The 19,178-nt window shown below is 40.8% G+C and overlaps 1 long non-coding RNA gene across 1 annotated transcript in view; it reads right to left on the minus strand.

The window, feature by feature from the left end:
- The window catches only part of LOC138829278 (uncharacterized), a 166,602-nt gene that overhangs the window by 134,168 nt on the left and 13,256 nt on the right, over nucleotides 1-19,178 (minus strand). Inside the window, exon 2 of the long non-coding RNA XR_011372523.1 lies at nucleotides 10,332-10,456. This is a non-coding gene — a long non-coding RNA (uncharacterized lncRNA). The remainder of the gene's footprint in view (nucleotides 1-10,331; nucleotides 10,457-19,178) is intronic.

A 19,178-nucleotide genomic window follows, 5' to 3' on the forward strand; every position in this document is an offset into this window, starting at 1 on the left:
GGGTCCCTATAGTGCAACCCTTTTGCATTTGTGAGCCCTTTTTGTTTGTCCTATTGATTTGAGTTGTTTGTCTCTATTTTCCCTTGTAATATTGACTGGTTTTATCCTTCTTCCCCCGAGAATTTGTTTTTGTGGTTTGGTATTGCTCTCATACTGTACAGAGTTTTGGCTCTCAGGACAGTAGCAAGTTCTAGTTAGGGCTGAATTAGAGGGGCCACTCATGGTGGGAGAGGCCCCAACTCAGCTTCAATGTTTTTGTTCCAGTCGTTTGTTTCTCTCTTCTTTATTTGGATATCTCTGTAGCAACAGCCTGCTCAAAGCCACAGTTGGAGGTTGGAGGTGGAGCACAGACAGCCTCAGTCCTGGTTCTGACCCCTTGTGAACTTTGGCAATTTAAACTAAAATTGTAAAGTGTTCTTGTCTAATATTGGGTAAAAGACGGAGTCAGCCTACCAGATAGGCTAAGAGTTAGCTTCAGATAACCCTCTCCATCTAACCTTCCTCCATCTAAAGGTATTCAAAGATCAATTGGTATATTTATACCTTGCTAACACAAACAAGCCTTAGAGAATTGGGGCTGGAGGATGCCAAGGTGATTTGTTAGTGAAGTTTTGTCTCAGATCTTGGTCATCTGTAAGAGTAAGATATTTGGTTTGGTTATTGACAAAAAATATCTCTTGCCACTAAAATTCCAAAAATGTATGGCCAATATATATTTTTGCATGCTTTAAGATATTTGTGCACAAGTAGGGGAGGGCAGCAGAAGTATGTGAACATGTTCAAAATAAAAGCTGTTAACACTGTAAACAATGGCTTAGAAAAAATATAAATCTCTTGAGGACTTAGGATTTATTTCCCTTTACTGTTAAAAAATGGGGGGCTAATTATCAGAAATTTTTTTTTTTTGGTCCGGTCGTGGGGCCTGAACTCTTCACCTCAAGCCTAGCGCTCTACCACTTGAGCCACAGCACCACTTCCGGCTTTTTTCTTTTTGCTTATGTGTTGCTGAGGAATCAAACCCAGGGCCTCAGGCATGCAAGGCAAGCGCTCTACCACTGAGCCACCTTCCCAGCCCTAATTATCAGAAATTTAAGTATAAAGATTTATCACTGTTAAAGACATTGCCCGTTCTGCCCATTGGTCTGAAATTGCTTTGGTTGTTATCTCAGTCAAAAATAAAGAGAAAGGACTAAAAAAATAATAATAATAATGTTTAATGGACCAATGGGGGCCTATCTTCAAGGGGTAAAGGTTGATCTGGTAAAGGTGCAGCTAACCCAGCCCTAAGGATGGGTGAGGGGGTGAGCTGGCACAACGGCAGTTCATCTAACCTTAAGGAATTGGATGGGGTTATCCCCCTCCACAGGATAGGCAGATGGCCCATCTTTGCTTCTGTCTCTTTCTTTTCCTTAGAGACTAAAAACCTGATGGTATTGTGGGTGATATAATTAGTATTTCTATAACTGCCCTTTGGGATGTATAAAAAAAAATTTTTAAGCTTTAAAGGAAGGTTTAAAAGGGTTAATCTGTGATGTAATCTGGTCTCAATGCTTTTTTGCACTTAGATGCATTTTTTTAAAAAGCAAAAAGGTAAAGGGACCTAGTGCTTCAAGGTTTCAAAGGGTTATTCAAATGCAAATAAAAGCTAAAATGTAAAGTGGTAAAGGAGAAGATAGTAAAAAGGCTTGGAAAAAAATAAAAATGGGTTCCTGGATAAAAATCTTTAAAAAGTAAAATTGTCCTAAATGTTTCTCAAGGTGAAAAAAGGGAAATTAGGACTACCAGAGTTAACTTAAGTATTTATGTTAAGGCCTTTTTTGGTATGTAATGTCTGCTTCTCAAGGATGTGAGATGCCTTGGATCCAGAGACTTTTTTTCCTTGCAGTCTTCATTGTAATCACAAAGGTTTAATTTGGTAAGAATGGTTTCAATTAGTGCTATATTTAATTAAAAATGCAAAACTAATTGTTCAATTGCTGTTTAAGTTTTTGCCTTTCCAGGCCTTCTGTAGCTATTACAGGCAGGCCCACAGAGAGACAAGTGATTCTTTTAAGTCTTTCAGTGACTTAACTTTGGCTCTTAATAAGTTCCAGGTAAGACCATGCTTAGGGACTATGTCTACTGATCTCTTTATTGCTTCAATTGGAAAAAAGGGGGGACTGTTTGACAAAGTCTTGTTGATCTGAGGACTGCAGTTAGAAGCCAGCCCAAGCAGAAAAAGGTCTCTGTGAGACTCTCTAATTAACCAGCAGAGTGCTGGAAGAGAAGAAGGTGCTGTGACTCAAAGTGGTGGAGTGCTAGCCTTAAGCTGGAGAGCTCAGGGACAGTGCCCAGGCCCTGAGTTCAAAACTAGCGACCAACCAAGAGAAAAGCCAATGGGGCATTATCCCAGCATGGAAAAGACACTCCTGGCTTGTCTTGGCAATGCTAGGTATCTAGAGGTAGTTAAAAGATACTGCTCAGGAAGTGGTGCTATGGCTCAAGGGGTAGAGCGCTCACCTTGAGCTGAAGAGCTGAGGGATATCACCCAAGCCCAGAGTTCAAGCCCCACGACCGACCAAAAAAAAAAAAAAAGATACTGCTCAGATGACAGGGACAGTGTCAGATTTTGGAGTCACTTGTGGTTGGCTCTTCAAAATTAATCAGAGCCAGGAGATCATAAGAAAATAGTTTATAAGCATGCCTATCTAATGCCCAGGTCTTTGTAATTGGGCAGGAACTTATACACTTGCTTGTCAGTCATCTGTTATAATGAATAGCAAAAATCTAAGTTGTCAAATGGGGGATAATTTTATGTTAATAAATGCCAGCCTTGCTGAATACCAGTGGTTCGTGCCTATAATCCAGCTACTCAGGAGGCTGAGATCTGAGGATTGAAGTTCAAAGCCAACCCAGGCAGGAAAGTCCATGAGTCTCTTATCTCTAATTAACCACCAGAAAACTGGAAGTAGCCCTGTGGCTCAAGTGGTAGAGCACTCACCTTGAGCTGAAGAGCTGAGGGACAGCACCCAGGCCCAGAGTTCAAGCCCCCCAACCAACAAAACAAAAAAAGAAGAAGGGAAAAGGTAATGGAAATTTCAAGGCTCCCAGGACCCCTTAAAGCTAAGACTTTTGCATGTGTCTTAATTTTTGTCTTTGGGACTGCACTAGTATCTGGAAACCCACATAAACTAGTGATATGGAAACTCAAAAATGGCATTACTGTGGAAGTCCTTACAACTCAAACTCAGAGTGTGGAAGAAGTGACCCTACGCATAGGGTCACAGTCCTGAAAAGGCTAGGAAAAAAAGGTCAGTTAGAGGGAGGGTATGTGCCTGTGGCTATTAGATGTTATGGATGTGGAAAATTACAATATGAGAAGGGATTGTAAATTGTAGGAATATATGTATTTCAAGCCACAAGAAAATTCATCTCAGATGAATTTTTCTGCCCATCCTGGGGATGTAAAACTATCTCCACCACCGAGAGGAACTGCAAGTTCAATCTAAGTTTTAGACAGACCTCCACTCCCTCCTCCTGTAAGGTGAGTGCTTGCAACCCAGTAGAATTTAAGCCCAAGATATGATATGGCAATGGCATCTGGGACATAAAAGAAACATGGGGCATAAGACAGTAATAGAAAGGGATCCAAGCACTCGATTCACTATTCAAAGGAAATACCAGGCTAGCCGGAGGAGGTCTATAGACCCACTTGCCCATCTGGCCCTACTGATCCCAGTAGGACCTAACCTAATTAAAAAACCAGCCCTTCCCCCCTCCCACCCCAGCAACAGCCACTCCTTCAGGAGACAGCCCAGAGTGACATCAGACACAAATTTCCCCCAGATATCACTTCTCACCAAGTTAAACGCCGTCCATCAAATGGTAAACAATACTTGGCTGTGGCTAGGGGCAGATTGCTGGCTTTGTTTAAATTCAATACCCCCTTACTATATTGGGCTTGGTCTTATGAATTCACTAAATATGACCAGGGCTGCTAGCCACTGCCAATGGTACCAGCCTTGACTAACACTGGGAGATGTGCACAGAACTGACACTTGCTTACTGTCACCTAATTACCCTTTCCAGCACTCACCTTATGCTTCCATGTGCAATAATACAACTGTAGTAAACAGTAGTTTTGAAGTGTTTTATCAAGCACCTAACCATACCTGGTTTTTCCTGTACAAATGGACTGGCCAGGTGTGCCTCCTCCTCAATGTATAAAAGCATGCCTCTATATGCATTCTAGTATATATTCTTCCCCAAGTGTACTTGTATGATGGGTCTGAGGGAAGAGCCCTCCACCTTCCTTTTCCCAATGGAAGAGAGTCCCAATCCTGGTACCAGTACTAATGGGACTGGGAGTTACAAGGTCAACCACAGTTGAAACTGTGGCACTAATAAAAGGGGACATCAACCTGGGGGCATTGTTCACTCCGATAGACACTGACCTTTGCCACCTAGAAAACTCCATCTCACAGCTTGAGAGCCAAGTAGATTTCCTAGCTGTAATGGTCCTGCAGGACCAAAGGGGCCTGCATGTCCTCTTTCTCCAACAAGGGGGTCTATGTGTTGCTCTGGGAGAAAATTGTTACTTCTAGGCAAACAATTCAGGGGTCAAGGGATAGATTGTCTGTGGTGAAAAAGAATATGGAGCTATGAAATGAAAAGAACCAGCAAGGCAAAGGAGGGTTCCAAATTTGTTCAATTGGTCTCCTTGGATAACTGCACTTACCTAAGCCATTGCAGGTCCACTTGTTCTCTTACTGTTGGCCATCACAGTCAAGCCTTGCATAATAAATTGGATTATTGGAACTGTTCAAAAGAAACTTTAACTCTATAGGTCAGACAGACCTATATTCAAATTCCCAAAAATATAGGTGGGGAAAATGAAGCAATGATTTAATTCATGCACACACACACACACACAAAAACAGCGATAAATAAGGCATGGGTTATTTTTGTTTTCAGAAACATACAGAACAAAACTGAGCATTACTAAGTAAATTTAGACTTACTTCCCAGAATACTGGGATGGAATTTTTTATTTTTATTTTTTTGCAGAACCCACCAAACAACAGCTCTGGGTGTCAGAGACAGAAATAATGTCATTTTGTCCCCACCCCCCAAAATAAAGCCCATGGCCCCCAGAGCTGTTGTTTAATGGGTTCTGCAAAAAAAAAAAAATACAAGTTGTTTGCTCAGTGAGGTTCTGCCAAAGAAAAAACTAAAAGTTCCATCCCATCATTCCAGGAAGTAAGTCTAAATTTACTAGTAATGCTGTTTTGCTTCTGTATATGCTTTGCAAAACAAAAATAACCTATACATTGTTTATCAACAAGGATGTGTTCTTTTTTTCTTTAAAAGACTAGTTCTAAGCTGTCTCCGGGCTGCATGATTTGGGAAACCTATACCCCTGTGAAGCTGTTAGATTTGCAATAAACATACCTATAATTTGGCTTAGTAATTGTGCCATGCTTTGTTCTCACTGATTGGGTTACAACAATGTCACCCCCACATTTAGGTCATTTCTACTGTGAGCTCCTGTCTCAAATAGTGGCATAATAGCATCACATATTGTGTTAGTCAACCTTTCATCTATGACAAAGCACTAAAAAAAAAGCAGTGGTTCATTGGACCCCATTGTGGTGAGCCAATGATTAGGTAGAGAGTCATGGAAGACAGAGCAAGGTGTAACAGAGCAGAGATGCTTAACCATAGTGGCTAGGAAGCAGAGTGGGGGTCCTGGGGATAAAATACATCCTTCTAAGTCACACTCCACCAAAGCCCCACCTCCTACTAGCCCATTCAGCCTTGAATGCACCTTCATGATTTGTCTACCTCTGAAGCCCAAGCCTCCAGTACAGGAATCCTTCATATTCAAACTATCACAGATACTGTTCCACTAAGAACTTGTATCAATCTGAATCTCTTCTAACCAAATTATGACAGTAGCTGACAAATCTAAACAACTCTATATGGTGAATATAAACTGGGATCTTTCCCACATGATGACAAACTGCAATTGGCTATTTTCCAAAATTGAAAAAGAAAACAACCAGCATTAGTAAGATCAATCACTCCATACCACTCGCATTTAGCTGGCTGTATTTTGAGTAGTGTTGAATTCTATCAAGGATCATTAATGTTCTGGTGGCCCTCCATATTCCACTGTTGCTTTATATGAGCTCTCTCTCCCTTTACTCAGAGGTCATATAAGACTATTGTACCACAAATGCATTGACATCCACACTTTAGTTTCTAACACATCATTGATTTCCTCTTGTACATTAAACATATACTCTTTTAAATCAGCAATCAAGATGGACTTGAGCTGCACCAAAGGTTTCTTGTAGCATATCAGATCAACACTAGCCTGAGGACAGATTTACATATTTTACAATTTACATTGTTTACAATACTAGGAAGGAAAGTGTTCCTCTGCTAGAGTAATACCAAGCCCCAAAATATATTCAGGTAAAAGAGACATGTAAAGTCCTTCATATATTCCAACTGTCTTCCAAACTTTCACCTTAGCCCCAAGAACCAAGGTATGTCCATATTCTCCCAATCCAACTCCAGTTCCAACAGGCTTTGAAAACATAGGGCATAGCACCTGTTGTTAAGTAGCCTCAGAAAAGTCTCTTCTCCATTCCTTACCATTTTACTCACTGGTGTACATAACGTCTTGAGCCAGTGGAATAAACCAGAAGACCCAGGTCTCTAGTCAATCTTCATCTTGATTAACCTGGTGGATCATGGCCACGGGTGATATGAGTTCAAGTGTTGCCATCCTTACCCTCCTAGTTCCTAAATTCCTCCAAATGTGGCAAATAAAGTAGAGTTGATAAAAGCCCTTTAAATTTGGGAGTCGGGGGTGGTGGGTGGGAGATGGGAAGGGATAGGAAGGGGAAACAAAGGAGGAGGCAACAATGCTTGATAAGAAATGTACTCATTACTTTGCCCATGTAATTGTAACCCCTCCATACAGTATTTTCACAATAAAAAAAATTGCGAGTCTAATCTTAGTATTTCCTGTTGGTCAACCCAACTTCCAATATTATTACATTATGTTTGTTAGTTATTATGCTCACCTTGGGTCCTCAGTTCCACCCAGACCAAGGGACCCCCCCCCTCCCATTCCTGGAGTTCCCGACATACAGCTGGCCCCTTCCTCTCTCCACCTAGACCCATCTGAACTCCCATCTGCCTCACTTCCTATCCTGCTACCTGGATGGGGCCAATGTGCTCTTGGGAGAAATATGGCTCCTCTAATAAACTTTATAATAATCTTTCTCCTGTGCCTGCCTCCCTCTGTGTGGTCCCCTGGGATGAATGTGTGGGATCCTTCTCTTTCAATGTTTTTTGTGTTTGTTTGTTTGTTTCAAATCATTGATGTCAGCTTTGTGGATCTACTTACTAATAATGAGCTTTCTACATTGCTGTAATTCTGTATGTTCTTTTATTCTTCCTCTTGTCATTCCTCATTTTCTTTTTCTTTCTTTCTTTATCTTTCTTTTGGGGTTGATACTGGGGCTTGAACTCAGAAGGCTGGCACCCTACCACTGAGTCACACTTCCACTTCTAGCTTTTTGCTGTTTAATTGAAGATAAGAGTTCCACATAATTTCCTGCCTAGGCTTACTTCAAATCAGGATCCTCAGATCTCAGCCTCCTGAGTAGCTAGGAATACAGGCATAAGCTACCAGCACCTGGTTTTCTTCACTTTCTTTCTATTTTTTTTTCATCTGTTAAGCCAACTGAGACTAGGCTGATATTGTCTCATTCAAGTGCAGATGAAATCAATATGCACTTGTCAGAAGTATAAACTGAAGTTCTCTGAAGAGATTACATCTACACTGAAGAGCCTGTAGACTCTTTGCCCTTGGCTGACCAGAAGATTACAATGTGGAGCAATAGAATGCCACTTTTGATCTAGAGCAAAACATTTTCTTGAGCTGTCTCTAATCCTCTTTAATAACCATTAACTACCAATCTCTATATCTGACCTAACATCCTGTGACTACTACATAAAACTCTTATAAATGCCTCACTAACCTTCACAGACGTCTAGCTCCTACAAGTCCTGGAGCTAAGAATGAGATAACATCTGAATTGTCTGGAGGAGAAAATTGTCCTGATTCCCCAAGGGAGCAGGTCTACTTAGGACTCCCCAGTATACTAGGCAAATAAATTGATTCATAACTTCATTTTGTCTTCCTTTTGCTCTGTGACTACAGAAGTTCATATGACCTCTTCCATGGTGAAACATGACATTCAAAGTAAGGAGTAAGCCATGATCACACCTATTTAGTTAAGAAAAACTGTTTTCTTATTTTCTTTAAAGCAGAGTGTTAGGTTTTTTAAAAAGAGGAAGCCGAGTAAGAACAGCACCACACACATAGTATTCAAGTAAGGGGTAGATTTATTCAGTAGACCTGCTGAGACCAGGCCAGGTTGGCACTCCATGCAGCTGGTAAAGGCCTGGGAAAGATCTGAGAAAGAGAGAGAGCTGGGAAAAGAGCTGGGAAAGAGGTGGGAAAGAGAGAGAGCTGAGAAAGAGAGCAGGGAAAGAGAGAGAGCTGGGAAAAAGAGCTAAGAGAGCTGGGAAAGAGCTGAGAAGGCAAGAGCTGAGAAAGAGCTGAGAAAGAAAGCTGGGAAAGAGCTGAGAAGGCAAGAGCTGAGAAAGAGCATCTGGGCCTGGGCTAGGCCTTATCTAGGGTATGGGTAGAGAAAGGTGTGGCCACATCAAATTCAGATGTGACCTCTTCCAGGTGTGCCAGTTGCCTAGGTAACACAGGTACTGGGTGGAGACTTTGCTGCAAGGAGGGTGGAGTCTGTTGGCCATCCAGGAGCGGACCTTACACAGAGTAGTGATTTTTACGTTTGACGCAAGTTTGACCCAATGTTCAGTATTTGTTCAGTAAAGACCCAGCAGCACTGGTTTTAGTTGAAAGACATGAAATTTATTCTAAATTTCTTTTACTACAAATATAACCTTTAGTGTGTGTGTGTGTGTGTATATATATATATATATATAATATACATATACATATATATATATATACACACACACATATATGTATATATGCCTATAAAATAGATTGAAAACTTCTAAGAATCCTTCACAACCACCCAGGGGCCCACACGGAGGCAGGCAGAAAAAAAATTACAAGGTTTATTAGAGGGGCCGTAACTTTCCGGGAGAGGGAGCACATAGCATCTACACCTATCCAGGTGACAAGTAGGTCTGGGGGAGGAAGTTAGTTAAATGCGTGCAAGGTAGGTCTGGGCAGAGAGAGGTAGTGGCCAGCTTTATGGTGGGCACTCTAGGGCAGGGAGGAGCTCAGGTCTGGATAGAGCTAAGGACTAACAAAACTAATATGGGTTGAGAGTATAGCTGAGTGTTAGAAGGCTCCCCCAGTTGTACAAGGTAAGGGTTCAGAGTAGTTCTTACATGACTAGAACAAAAACAAAAACAAACAAACTAATCAGGCACTGATAGCTCAAGCCTTTAATCCTAACTATTCAAGAGACTGACATCTAAGGATGGTGATTCAAAGCCAGCCTGAGCAGGAAAGCCCATGAGATTTTTATTTCCAATTAACCAGCTAAAAGCCAGAAATGGAGCTGTGGCTCAAGAGGTAGAACACTAGCCTTTAGCAAAAAAAAAAAAAAAAAGCTAAGGGACAGCACATAGGCCCTGAATGCAAACCTCAGTACCTGCACATATATACACACACACAAAAGCAAGCAAAAAAAAAAAGAAAGAAATTAATACACACATCTAATAACTTTGTTCCTGATAATTTATTTGAGCCTTACCAATGTCACCCAGTGAAAAAAATTGTCTTAGTAAAATGTCTGAGTATATTTTTATTCATATTGCTTTGGCTTGAGATTAATTGCTTACTACTCAGTACTGTCAAAAAACTTATATAATAAATAACATCAATTAAAATAACTGTATTGCCCTTATTTGAATAATTCTATCAAACTGACCTTTCAAAAATTCAATTCCATTTTGGCTTAAGCCTGGTATTTAAGAGAAATGTATGAAGCTTGACTTAAGAGTTTTTAAAATTTATGAAAAAATAAGAAAGAGATTAATTTTCAGAAAGGTTACCTAATGTTTGGCTAGCTGATTCTATTCAGGATAGACTAGCTGGAGCAAGCCTGGTAACTTTCAGTGGGAAAAATAGCTTCTCTTATATATACCATAACTAGGTGTCATACCTCATTAGCATTTCTTCTAGTGTGAAAATGAGATAAAACTTTTAGAGATACCTGGATAAGATCTTTGGAAAATTAACCAGGGTTTTCTGTAAAGAAAAACTGAAGTCTCCTTACCTCTACTCACTACATACTTGCAGTAGAAGAGCAGCTCAGCAACAGGAGACTGATAAAGCCAGTTGCTGGTGGTTTACACCTGATCTCAGTCTCCTGAGATCTGAAGATCCAGGTTCAAAGCCAGCCTAGGGAAGAAAAATCCATGAGACTCTTTTCTCCAATTAATCAGCAAAAAGTCATAAGTACTGGTGAGGTACTAGTGGCTCATACTTTTAATCCTAGCTACTCAGGAGACTGAAATCTGAGGATGGATGGTCAAAGCCAGCCCAGGCTGGAAAGTCCCTTAGACTCTTATTTCCAATTAGTCTCAAGGAAACCAGAAGTCAAACTGTGCCTCAAAGTGGTTGTGCATTAGCCTTGAGCAAAATAGCTGAGGGACAGTGCCCAGGCTCTGAGTTCAAGACTGCTGATCAACCAAAAAGAAACCAGAAGTAGAAATAAGACTTAAGTGCTAGATTGCCATCACTGAGAAAACAAGCCAAGCAAGAACATGAGGTCCTGAGTTCAATCACCAGTACCAACACAAAAACTAACAATAAATAAAGAGTAGACTGATCTTCTGGCCCCTCACTCCAATAAAAGGAATAATAGAGGTAAAGGGCAGAGACTGATTAATGTGGCACAGTACACTGTGAAAAGAAGCAAAGTGAACACATCAGTACATTTGCAAGGTACAAACATGAGCTTTATGTTTAAATGGAGGAAGAATTGAGACAGAGGAAGAAATATTTGCATAATTAAATAGTTCCAGGCCAAGTATGGCCTGGATGATCATTTTCTCAATTCTGGTTCTATGAAAGGTTCAGGAGAAGTTATTATTGCTGTCATAACTTGTGGGGAGCAGTCTAGTTCCAATTAGATGACCACATCTCATATAAGGGGCAGCTTCATCATTATTCCCACTTTAGGGCAGGAAGGGATCTGTCTTACACAGGCTTAGCTGTTCCTTCCATGGAGGGTAGTTTCAGTCCATCTTTATGATAGACTGTCCTTCCTGAAATCCAAGGTGATTGCAAGGAGGCTGAGAGTAAAGGAGACAGATATAAAATGGAGGTGAAGATGCCAAGCTTTTCTTCTGCTTTTAATTATTCTTTGTACATTTGCAGCTCACTTAAGGAGTCCATGCTTTCTAGCAAAAGCAGTTTCTAAGTACTTGTTATAAAAATCACCTTTGAGCAGCTGGAGCCACATGGTTCAGTGACACTGGTTTAGTGACAGTGCCAAATTTTTCAACATATGTTGGCTAAAAGCCATGAATAAAAATTTCACTTGTCTCCTTCAGAGATTCAATATTAGTTCACCAGAAAGCCAGCGAAAGTACATTTAAGTAACATCTTGAAATCCACAATCAGCTCTGTGAGCTCTAATTGTAAGCAGGCCTGATAAGACTACTCAAAACAAAACTGCCCAGTTTTGTTTTGTTTTGTTTTGTCTTATCAGTCACGGAGTTTAAAATTACTATCTGGACCCTGTCACTGAGCTTTTGTGCTCAAGGCTGTCACTGTACCACTTTGAGCCACAGCTCCACTTCCAGTTTTTTGTTGCTTTATTAGAAATAGGAGTCTCACAGACTTTCCTGCCTGGGCTGGCTTTGAAGCACAGTCCTCAGATCTCAGCCTCCTGAGTAGCTAGGATTACAGGCATGGACCACCAGAGTCTGGCTGAGGATGCCGTTTTATATTTTGTTTGCAAAATGGAAGTATGCAGGGTCGCTGAGTTTCTTCTTGAAGAAATTCTGCCTGCCTAGGAGAGCATTGGCCTATGACAGAAGCAATAAATTTTCTTTGGGTTAATCCACTGATGTATAGGGAGTATTAATCACCCAGCCTAGCCTAGTCTGCTCAGTCATCTACTTTGAGTAAGAAGAGATTGGGAGTATCTGCAATCACTCTCCTCACTGCCTGGTGGTGACTTCAAGCATGAATTCACTCCTCAAGGCCCGGAAAAAAAAAAAAAAAAAAAAACGGTGGACACTATTAACTGGTCTTAGGAGGCAGACACTTATTTGTGACCTACAGTTTTCCTGTTGATTGTCACTAGATTGGCTATTGTAGAACCCAGTAAATTCCAAATTTCTGTGCCTTAAAGGAAAGGGTTAAACACTATCTGCTTCTGTTTCACTTGCTTGCTTGCTCTGGTAAACATCAAAAAATATCATTAACAGTATCAGTATGTTCACCAAGCCAAGATTATGTTTTGCTTATGCTTTTGTAACTCAGGGATATGTTTTGCTTCTGTAACCTTTCTTGTTTCAGTAGGCCGTAAGCCCACAGGTAACAATTGAAGACCACCACCGAGTGGTCCCACTATGAGCGGCCTATTGCAAATTATTACCTATGGTATTTACCATAAAGAACAAATGAATTTAAAAGTCATATAACCATAACCAATGAAAATGTGCCAAGCTTCCCTTGCATAGCTCATCTATGTAACTCTACCCCCATAAAAACCCATCCAACCCTGAGCTTGGGGACATTCTCATTGCTTTCACAGTAGTAGAAAGCAGTCCCTGAGTGGCTGTAATAAAGTTCCTACCTCCTTTAACTGAGGGTCTTGGAGTTTCTTTTGGATCCAGGATATTTTAGCTATGGCTTCTCCTTCAGGAAAACTGTAGCCTACAAAGAGCTAGGACTTTGCCTAAACAGTACAGCTTAAGGAAAGAAGTCAAAGCAGAGGGTCAGATGCCCATGACACTAAAACAAACAGCTACCCACTTGAGCATGGTAGCTGGAAATTGACTTACAGAGGTCATCCAGGACATGATAAAGTCAATTGTTTATTTCTCTTGTTGAGAACTTTCCCAGGTGCTCTATCCTAACTACCCCATGACTTCCTGCCCTCTAGGCATTGTGGCTGTAAACAGTTTCAGTACTTCCACTTTAACTCTTTCCAGTTTTTTACCCTGCAATAGTATTGTTTATATTGTATATTATAGATCGCTATAGGTAGATAGATAGATAGATAGATAGATAGATAGATAGATAGATAGATAGATAGATAGATAGATAGATAGATAAAATAGATATGAATATATAGTAATAAATATATATACACCTAACCCTAAGACAGTGTAGGATAATTGCAAGTCAATAAATTTCCATTTATCTAACTGAATCGATACTGAGTGCTTAGATCAGTGATTCTGTCTCAAAAAATAATCATCATTAAGCAATGCATAGTGCCCCACACACCTGTAATTCCAGGATTCAGGAGTCAAGAGACAGAAGGATCATGAATTCGAGGCCACGCTGAGCAACATGGCAAGGCATTATCTTAAAAAAAAAATGTTTTTAAGATGATCCTCTAAGTACATTCTACAATTAAGGTGAAGGTAATTAGGGTTTACCTTCCAAAGAAAATAATTTCAAGCAATTTAGACATATTTGCAAACCACTTCATAAAGAAAGAATTTGACAACAGTAAATACCTCGTGGGAAGAAAGAAGACTAATGGAGTAAAAATGGGCTTTTATTTTTTTACTTTTTTTAAAAATAAGAATGTGTACTTGCAATATTTTGTTTTAAAAAATAGAAATGTATGGCAACCAAAGAAAGTGGGTAGGGAATAAATTACTTATCTAAGGGGCTGATTGCCCCTTAGTGCCCCTCCCTGCCCTGGTGTCTCCTGCCTGACTGCCTGACCCCACCCAAGCAGACACAAAAGAACAAGGGACAAAATGACCATTGCTCTCAAAAGAGTCATGTTTTCCTAGCACATAAACAAGAAGTTAGATTGCTGAACTTTACTGAGAAGTGAAAGGCTATGGGGAGGAGGGGGAAATTAGAACCATTAGTCATCCCATCTTTCATCTGCATTCATGTAATGCAGAAATTACCTAATTAGATTTAATGGCTTGATTGCAGGCTCTGGCCAGGACAGAGACATCCCAGGAGTGTTCAAGAGGACACAGCATTAGTGTGGACCTTTGGTCCATTCCCATTACTAGACTCCCTGAGAGTCTATAGACTCTCATTTCCAAAGAACCAGGGCCCACTCCCAGTATCTCCAACAAAGAAGAACCTTTCTGAACCTTTCTGAGGTAGAGCCTGTCCAAGGTGAGAAATAACAAGCTAGGCTGATGGACAATAAGAAAAGCGTCTCCTGGAAGTCAAGATGTCTCCATCCAGCCTGGGCCTTTTCTGACGCCTTCAGGAGAGGGAAAGAACTACAGCCTTATCCACACCCTCTGATCTGTCTCTCTCATCTGATCATTGCACTGGGAAAATTGTAGAGTCTCCGAGTTCCAGGTAGGTGGAGGAAGTCTTGGCCTATTAGAACAGAATGTAAGAGCAAATATGACTTCCTCCAGTGCCTAATGGGGAGTGCTTTGTAAATGTGGCCCCTCCTCTTTAATTTATAGTTGAAGAACTGTCCTCTGGGCCCCAAAGGCATTACTGGAGGTACCCAAGGCTCAGTCACTAACTACTCCAAATCGTGTGCTTCTCGGTTTTTTTGTTTGTTTGTTTGTTTGTTTTTGGATTTTTTTGTGATCCTTTTGAAGGAGAAAGTGTGTGGAAATAGCTGTGTGTTGTGTGTTGGATAAGCAGCTTCTGCAATTGGACCCTCTACTGGTGTGGGTCAGTTTGGACCTCCGAGGTAACCACCACAGAGGGTAGGGTCAGCAACCGTCTCTGACTCCATCCTCTCCCTCCACCCCCACCATTCTTAGCAGGCAAAGTCCCAGCTCATGCCTATAATACTAGCTACTCAGGAGATGAGATCTAAGGATTGCAGATCGAAGCCAGCCAGGACAGGAAAGTCTGTGAGACTCTTTCTCCAACCACCAAAACGCAGAAAGTAGAGGGTGTAGTTCAAGCAGTAGAGTACTAGCCTTGAGCAAATAAGCTAAGGGACAGTGCCCTCATCCTGAGTTCAAGCCCCAGTATTGACATGAGGGTGGTTGGGGGTGGGGGGGAGGAGGTCACAAGTCCCTCTAACTTCATTCCTCATCATGGTTTATGGTTTATGTTGTTTTGTTTTGTATTTACCCAATCTTTAGCCTCTTCACTCCTCTGACTTTCTCAGAGTGACCCTAAGGCTAGGGCTTGGGGTCCACAAAGCACAAGGGCTTATCTTCCCATAGGCATCAGAATCTGGTCTCAAAGCTTCCCAAGAGGAGGCACTACATAGGCCCAGATACTTGCTTTCTGACAGAGTCATCAGCTAGTGAGGATTATCCCAGCACCTTACTGACCAGACTAGGATTGTGATTAAATATGAGTTCACAAAAGGAAGCTTGAATCATGTAAGATAAGGTGGTCATCCTTCCCCAAGCTGCCTAAGCCCCTTCTTAGTGAAAAAGCACAGCCCATATGAGAGAAGATTTGAAGCATTTGACTGCTACCCAGAGGATGCCTTGTAAGGCTACATGAGAAGGAACAAAGTTTGTGTTTTCTACAGTGAGCTTCTTCTGATAACATCCAACCTGGAAGTTGTTCCCCTTCTTTAAGAGTCTAAAGTTACTTATAAATACCTTAGTGTCAAGTAGAAAGAGATAAACCATTTCCAGATACTAAGCAATCTGTATTTTGAGAGTGAACAATAAACCATCTGTGGTAAGCTGAATAATGGCCCCAGGGAAAGTCATAGAAATCCCTTGAGCTTGTGAGTATTTTCTTATGTGACAAAAGAGACTTTACAGGTGTAAGCCGAAGATCTTACCATGGGGGGATTATCCTGAGTTATCTACATAGGCCCTAAATATTATAGTAAGTATATTTATAAGAACAGAAGAAAGGAGAAAGTGATTTTATTACAAGAAGAGAAGGTGGTATGCTGCATAGCTTGGTGATGATGGACTTTGAAAATGAGGTAGGGGTCACACACAAGGAAGACAAGTGGTGATAAAGTGCCAAATGGATTCTCTCTTAAGACCCTCCAAGCCCTCCAATACTTTGATTTTATCCCGGCCAGTAATTAACCTTGGGTTTTGCACCACCAGAACTGAAAGAGAATACATTTATACTGTTTTAAGCCACTGAATGTGTTACAGAATCAATGAGAAACTAATACACCATTGGGGAAGGTTACAAGTACATGCACACCAGTATTAGAGATTGAAATCAAGGCCTTGCTCTCTTGCTTGGCTTTTTTTCCCCAAAATTCCACAGTAGCAAATGCTACTGGTCCCAGTAGTTATCTTTGTTATTATTGTCCAAGAGGAAAACACCCAACTGGCCAATCTCTTTATCATAGATGGAATTGGAAGAACTCAACCAATCATGGAACATTCACACGCATGCAAGCACACGCACACACACACAAATGTAAATATCTTAATATTTTCTGCTTTCTTCACTTCCTTGGATATTCTAGTTACTCTTCCTAGAAAAACACATACAACAGGGGCTGGGAAGGTAGCTCAGTGGTAGAGCGCTTGCCTTGCATGCATGAGGCCCTGGGTTCGATTCCTCAGCACCACATAAGCAGAAAAAAAAAAGAAAAACACACACAACAAATATGTATATGCATACACACACATATATATAGATAGATACACCATTGATATTTAGAAGTTGGAGACAGAAAATGAATAACTATAATTTCCTCCTCATTTTACAAGGTACAGAGTTCTTGTTAACTCACTTCAATCTTCAGACTTCACTATGACTCCTCTTCAGGATCTACCCTTTTACCTATAGCTGTCCTCTGCTAGATTTATAGGAGAAATAGTAGTGAAACATAGCCCAGCTGGGCTATTCCTCCATTATTTTGTGCCACCAAAACTGTGTCACTATAGGTTTCCACTCTTGGGTCAGCTTTATCAAGATTTCTAGGTGATCAACAAAATTCTGTAATCAATAGTATTGTTGTACTCTTCATCACACAGTAGACAGGAAGAAATATATATAGCAGATAGCTATATGTATATAAGCATATGTATATACACACATTCTAGTTGATGTATTTTGGCTCTGTGTTGTATCTCTGTGATTTGAGATGCTATGCTTTCTCACATACCTATCCACTTTTTTCAAAAAAAAAAAATTCCTTTATAATGTTCATAGATTTACAGGTAGCAGTTACCAGCATCAGTATACTCAGACTGGCTAATTACAAAGTCAGGATATTGAGTTTCCATCAAAATTAAATGTGTTTGAAGCCAGGCTCTGATGGCTCACACCTGTAATCTTAGTTATATAGGAGGCTGAGATCTGAGGATCAAACCTTGAAGCCAGCGTAGGCAGAAAAGTCCATGAGATTTATACCTAATTAACCAGCAAAAAGTAAAAAGTGGATATGTGGCTCAAGTGGCAGAACACCAGCCTTAATCAAAAAAAGCCACACAAAGCTGAGTACTCACATCTGTAATCCTAACTACTCAGGAGGCTGAGATCTGAAAATCGTGGTTCCAGGCCAGCCCAGACAGGGACTGGACCACCAGTGCCCAGCTAAAATTTTTATTTTTATTTTTACTGTTTTGTCTAGTCCTGGGGCTTGAACTCAGGACCTGGTGCTGTCCCTTAGCTTCTTTGTGCTCAAGGCCAGCACTCTACCATTTGAGCCATAGTACCACTTCTGGCTTTTTCTGAGTAGTTTACTGGAGATAAGAGGCTCACAGACTGTTCTGCCCAAGACCAAACCTCAATCTTCATATCTCAGCCTCCTGAGTAGTTAGAATTACAGACATGAGCCACTGGAGCCCAGCTCCAACTATGATTTTTTTTGGGGGGGATCCAGTCGTGGGGCCTGAACACTGGGCCTGGGTGCCGTCCCTCAGCTCTTCAGCTCAAGGCTAGCGCTCTACCACTTGAGCCACAGCGCCACTTCCGGCTTTTTGCTTTTTGCTTATGTGGTGCTGAGGAATAGAACCCAGGGCCTCATGCATGCAAGGCAAGCGCTCTACCACTGAGCCACCTTCCCAGCCCCCTCCAACTATGATTTTTAAGCATCATTTTCATTCCCCCAAAAACAAAAAAGTTGAAAATACCCAAGAAAACGATAATTCAAGAAAAGCCTTCTTGGTCACAATAAGAGACCAAAGGAATAGTCCACCTGTCTCTTTACATGCACCTCACCTCAAACACACACATACCCAAATCTACTTCAAACAAACCACAATCAGTAACTGAAAAGTGATCAATAAAGCTGGCAGAAGGCAGCTTCTCTCCATGCCATTAGAGAGGAAAATACTCCACCATTATTTAAGCAACCTGAGGAGAGAGATCTAATTTTCCCCCTTGAAAATAACAAGAAAAATAAATAGTAGTCTTTTAGATTCTGTAACTGGGGAAGTATGCCGGAATTTATTAAATAAAATCTGCATAAAATCCCTGTGCTACTTTAAATGTCACTTTAGAGCTTTGTTATTCTGATGGTACAAATAATTAAAACCCATGCATTTTGTGATGAAACAATGAATTTTCTCTGCTGGCTGATAGAGACTAATGCTGCAGAAAAGCAGCGTCTCCTTTTCATCTATAGAAACCAGTGGCTCGTTGGGTGCCAATGACTCATATATATAAACCTAGTTACTCAGGAGGCTGAGAGTTTAGGATTAAGTTTTGAAGCCAGGGCAGACAGAAAAGTCTATGAAACTCTTACCTTCACATAACCACCAAAAAGTTTGAAGTAGAGCTATGGCTTAAGTAGAGAGTACCAGCCTTGAGTGGGGGCAGGTAGGAGGGAAGCTCTGAGTTCAAGCCACAGTACTGGCAAGGAAGAAAGAGAAAGAAAGAAAGAAAGAAAGAAAGAAAGAAAGAAAGAAAGAAAGAAAGAAAGAAAGAAAGAAAGAAAGAAAGAAAGAAAGAAAGAAAGAAAGAAAGAAAGAAAGGAAGGAAGGAAGGAAGGAAGGAAGGAAGGAAGGAAGGAAGGAAGGAAAGAAAGGAAGGAAAGAAGGAAAGAAAG

Source organism: Dipodomys merriami, unplaced genomic scaffold (assembly GCF_024711535.1).
Source record: "Dipodomys merriami isolate MVZ:Mamm:240054 unplaced genomic scaffold, mDipMer1.0.p SCAF_1, whole genome shotgun sequence".
Taxonomy (NCBI): Eukaryota; Metazoa; Chordata; class Mammalia; order Rodentia; family Heteromyidae; genus Dipodomys; species Dipodomys merriami.